Below are 5959 nucleotides of genomic sequence, written 5' to 3'. Positions count from 1 at the left end.
AGATCACGGCCCAGGCTTCCATCATACTACCTTTCATACCTTGGGGCCCCTTTCTTCTTGTACCATTCCAGGGTCTTCTTTCTTTCCGTCTCATTCTTCCATTCATTCAGTCCCACACATTTCACTTCTTTGTCTATCTCATTCTTCCATTTTCTCACATCCCAGTCAGCTCCCACTCTGCCTCTTGTTACCACCCATTCAATCTCATTTTGATTCCTCCCAGCCATTCTCATCGCCCACACAACTTATAAGCCAATCCTGTCTGTCATTCTCATGCACCTCTTCCACCATTTGCTTCCACTTTCAATCTACAGGTACACCTTCCTTGCTATTCTTGAGTCATCCATTTTCTCAAGCCTAATCTTGTATCTAAATGCTCTCTCTAGTTTACAATCTTGAATCTTGATCTTTGTCTGGCATCTTTTGGGAGTTTTTTGAAGCTTTTTTTTTTTTTTTTTAATGTTTTTAATATACTTTTCGAATAGTGTTGAAAGTAAATTGTGGGGAATTTAATGGGCTATCATGGTGTACTATTGGTTTTGATTTTTTGCCGGTAGTTATTTAGAAAGGAAGGAGGGAGAGGAAGGAGGGGGAGAGGAGGAAGACAGAGGATAGGGAGAAAGATCATATCACGATTTCCAGCCTCAATCAATTTGCCAAACGACCTGTGAGAGAGCAGCGATTCCTCTCTTTCTTCCTGTCTTCCTCCTCCTCCTCCTCCTCCTCCTCCTTTTCTTCTTCCTTGTCTCTTTCATCGTCTCCTTGTCTTTCCTTTCATTGTTCTGTTTATTGTTAATCTTTATCATCGTTTTCAGCCTCGTTCTCTTCTTCTTCTTCCTCCTCTTCCTCTTCTTTGTCTGTTTCATCGTCTCTTCTTGTCTTTTCTGTCATTGTACTGTTCGTTACTATTATCGTTTTCAGCCTCCTTTTTTTTTTCTTCTTATTCCTCCTCCTCCTCATCTTCCTTGTTTCTCTCATCGTCTCTCTTCTCCTTGTTCTGTTCACTCCTCATCCTTGCCATCTTCGTCGTTTTCATTTTCCTCCCCTCCTCTTTCTCCTCTTATTTTCTCTTTTTTTTTTTTGTTGTTGTTGTTGTTTTGGTCAAATAAAAAAAAAATAAATAAAAACATGCTTTATATGGACTATTGGCACCTTATTTTCTTCATGTACTTTAAATAGTCACAATGTAAATAATCTGCAAGTATGATAAAATGTTTGAGGATGTTTCAATCTTTTCTTCTTATCCCTCCTCCTCTTCTTCCTTTTCTTCATTGTCTTTCTCATCGTCTATCTTCTTGTTTTAGTATTCACTGTTTATCCTAGCTATCACTGTTCTCGCTCTCCTCCTCCTCCTCCTCCTCCTCCTCCTCCTCCTCCTCCTCCTCCTCCTCCTCCTCCTTCTCCTCCTCCTCCTCTTCCACCTCCTACTTCTCCTCCTCCTCATTCGCAGAAAATGGAGACTTGAGTTTTTATTGTTTTATTATCACCAAGTCGAGTGAGAGTTTTAAAGTGTTCATGTTGATTGGGATTCCCTCCTCTCTTTTTCCTTCTACTCCTCCTCCTCCTCCTCCTCCTCTTCTCAGGGTTACTTCTTATATATACTCGTATCTTCTGGGCTTATTCTTTTCCTCTTCCTCTTTCCTTTCTTCGTTGGCTTTTTCTTTTCCTTTTTATTTTATCTTATTTTTTGGGGGGTAAATGTATTCTGGGTTACTTCTCTTCCTCTTCCTCTTTTCCTTGGCCTTGTTCTTATACATTTTTTATTCGTTTTTTTTTCTTCCACTTTCTTTTGCTTCATTGGCTTGTAAATATTTTTTTTTCTTGTAAATGTGTCTTTTTTTTATATTCTTCTTCTCCATCTACTTGTTCGTTGCTGTTGGTTATTGTTGTTGTTTTCATGTGTTCGTCTTGATTTTTTCTTCTTCTTTTTTCTTTTCTTTTCTTTTCTTTTCTTTTCTTTTCTTTTCTTTTCTTTTCTTCTTCTTGTTCTTCTTCTTCGTTGGCTTTCTTTTAAAATGTTTTTTTCCCTTCCTCTTTTTTCCAAATTTTATTCTTATAAATGTCTTGTTTTTGGTCTTCTTCCCTTCCTCTTCCTTTTCCTCTTCTTCGTCGGCATTCTTCTAAATGACTTCTTTTTCTGCTTGTCTTCCTCTTCTTCATAGACCTTTTCCTGATAAATATCTCCTTTTGGCCTTTTCTCCTGACTCTTCCCTTTAGGCTTTCTCTTTACAAATGTCCTTTTTTAGGAGGAGGTTAAGAATGGTGCTTCTCTTACTATTCCTCTTGTTGTTCGTCGGCTTTCTCATAACTGTCTCTTAATTTTGTTGTCTTCTTTCCCTTCTTCTTCTTCTTAGGCTTTATCATTTTAACTTTTTTTGAAGAGAGGTGCTGACCAAGGGCAATATGACTTATGAAAAAAAAGGCCCATTTAGATGCTTGTTCCTAAAAAAAAAAAAAAAATATCAAAAGATTGGGACAAAAGGATTATCAAAAGCTGGAGAAGTGTCTTGAGACCTCCCTCTTGAAGCAATGCAAATCATAGGAAGGAGGAAATACAGAAGCAGGTTAGGAGTTCCATATATATATATATATATATATATATATATATATATATATATATATATATATATATATATATATATATATATATATATATATATATATATATATAAATATAAAGGCCCACTGAGGTGCCAGTCTCCAGAGTCAAAAGCGGTCGTCAAAAATTAAAGGCTAGGTGTCTTGAAACCTTATTTACTGTCCTCTTTTCTGTTTCTCTTCTATCACTCCTCATTTAGGTAACGATGAAGACCAAGACGGTTTTCAGTAATGCTTTAGACTTTCAGGGTGCTTGAGATTGATTGCTTGACTGACTGACTGACAGATGTAAGCCACAGCAACATGGGAGTCTAATTGCTAGAGAGAGAGAAAATAAATGAATAAAAAGGTCTGTTTACACGCACACAAAGGAGGATGTCAGGCAGTGAGTGTGAATATAAACACTACCACCGCCACCACCACCACCACCACCATGACCTCCATCACCACTACTACTACTACTACCACCACCACCATCACCACCACCACCACCATGACCTCCATCACCACTACTAATACTACCATCACCACCACCACCACCACCACCACCACCATGACCTCCATTACCACTACTACTACTACCACCACCACCACCACCACCACCACCACCACCATGACCTCCATCACCACTACTACTACTACTACTACTACCACCACCACCATCACCACCACCAGCACCATGACCTCCATCACCACTACTAATACCACCACCACCACCACCACCACCACCACCATGACCTCCATTACCACTACTACTACTACCAGCACCACCACCACCACCACCACCACCACCATGACCTCCATCACCACTACTACTACCACCACCACCACCACCATGACCGCCATCACCACTACTACTACTACCACAACCACCACCACCACCACCACCACCACCACCATGACCTCCATCACCACTACTACCACCACCACCACCACCACCACCACCATGACCGCCATCACCACTACTACTACTACCACCACCACCACCACCACCACCACCAAGACCTCCATCACCACTACTACTACTACTCCCGCTACCACCACCACAACAGCAACAACAACAACAACAACAACAACAACAGTCACATTAGTTACATTATGTTATTCCTCTTGTCAACTTTTTAAATATTCGCTCAATTTTCCGCGTGTTATGAATCGACAGATGGAAGTAACCAAACTCTCTCTCTCTCTCTCTCTCTCTCTCTCTCTCTCTCTCTCTCTCTCTCTCTCTCTCTCTCTCTCTCTCTCTCTCTCTCATTCACTCGCAATCAAGAGGCCAAATTTCTCATTTATTTCCAAGGCGCCCACTCCTCCCTCCTCATTAAGCCGGGTCCTCCTCATCTTTCTCCTCATTTTCATCTACCTCCTCCTCCTCCTCCTCCTCCTCCTCCACGCTGCCAACTCCATTTCTTCCTTACGTCATTCCTGTTCTAGATCATCTACTCTTTCCTCTTTGTCATCTATAGCCTCCTCCTCCTCCTCCTGTTGGGTGTTTAACGAGCAGGAGCAGAAGGCATGTGTTGATCATGGTGGTGGTGGTGGTGGTGGTGGTGGTGGTGGTGTGTGTGTGTGTGTGTGTGTGTGTGTGTGTGTGTGTGTGTGTCGCCAGTAAACAAGGAGTGAAGAATTGTGAGGGAAAATCAAATTAGGATCAAAACGAGACTTTAATTGCAATCAACTCAGCATTCTTCTTTTCTTTTATAAACTCGACCAATAATTGCATTCATCTCCTTTTCCTTCATCCTCCTCCTCGTTCAAGAAAGACCTTCTACTGCAACGTTGAAAAAGAGAGAGAGAGAGAAAAAAAAACAAGCCACAAATTCCTCGGCTGTTGCTTTAAACTGGTAGAGGAATATGCAATAAGTATTCTTCCCTGCTGTATCCCTCTATCCCCGTGTCCCTGTGTCTGAGTCTTCCCTGAGGGCAATATTGGAGGCGCCCCTTTAGTCTACAGTGAAGTGGAAGCGAGGGGAAGGGAAGTGGAATAGAGGGGAAGTGGGTGGGAAGATTGGGTATTGGTGGTGGATGGTTGTGTGGTAAAGGGGAATGAAGGAGGGGGAGAACCAGGAGAGGTGAAAGAGAAGGGAGAGCGAAGGAAGACAAGCGTACAGGAGAGGAAGAAAGGAATTAGGGAGAAATATAAGAGGGGAAAAGGTAGAAAGGGAAGAGAATAGAAGAGGAAGGAAAGCACTGTAGGATAGAGGGAAAGGAAGAGAAGGAATGAAGGAAAAGTAGAAGAATGGAAAGAGAGGATGGGAAGGAAGAGAGCAGGAGACGAAGGGAGAGAGTGCAGGACAGAGGAAAGGAGCTAAGTCAAGAAGGAATAAAGGAGAAGTAGACGAGAGGAAAGAGAGAGGATAGGGAAGACAGACAAGAGGACAGGAAAGAAAGGAAGGAAGGAAGGACAGTATAGAATAGAGAGAAAGAACAGGAATGGAAATGAATAATAGAAGAAATAGAAGAGGGGGAAACAGATAGAGGAAAGGAAAGGACAAGAGGACTGGAGAGGAAAGAAGGAAGGGAGAGAATACACGATAGAGGGAAAGAGCAGTGTCAGGGAGAAATAAAGGAGTGATGAAAGAGGGGGAAAGAATGGAAAAGGAAAGAAAGAAAGAGAACAAGAGAAGAAGGAGAGGGAAAGTAGTGAGAGGGAAGTAGTTTATGGAAAGAAAGCAAAGAAGAAAGAAGTGCCGAGTCGAAACAAAGAGGAAGAGGAAGAGGGTAAGAAGTAGGACAGAAAAAACAAAATATGGAAGTAGGAGAAAAAAATGGATTAAATAAAAGGAAAAACTGAAAGAGAGGAAAGCAGACATCTAATTAAAAGAGAGAAGCAAGGAAGTAGGACGGAAATGAGAAACAGGAATGTGGATATAATGAGAAGACCAAAAATGAGAGGAGAGGAGGAAAATGGAAGAGGAGAATGGAGGGGAGAGGGGAATAATGGAGGAAAGAGGATTATTATATGATACGAGCGAGCGAGCGAGCGAGCGAGCGAGCGAGAGAGAGAGAGAGAGAGAGAGAGAGAGAAGAGAGAGAGAGGAGAGAGAGAGAGAGAGAGAGAGAGAGAGAGAGAGGAGAGAGAGAGAGAGAGAATTTATTCAGGATCTATTTAGACCACGCGAGCACTGCTACCCACACTTAGAGAGAGAGAATGAGAGAGAGAGAGAGAGAGAGAGAGAGAGAGAGAGAGAGAGAGAGAGAGATTAAAATATTGTTAGCATGTAATATGACGTACTTACCTTTATATAACCTTCCTTCTCCCCACCACACACACACACACACACACACACACACACCTGAGGCAGCTCATTAACCACGGGCGGAAATTATCACGTTATTTGCAGGTAAAACTCTTGACACC

This window comes from Scylla paramamosain, unplaced genomic scaffold (assembly GCF_035594125.1).
Source record: "Scylla paramamosain isolate STU-SP2022 unplaced genomic scaffold, ASM3559412v1 Contig37, whole genome shotgun sequence".
Taxonomy (NCBI): Eukaryota; Metazoa; Arthropoda; class Malacostraca; order Decapoda; family Portunidae; genus Scylla; species Scylla paramamosain.
This window is presented reverse-complemented; position numbering follows the sequence as displayed.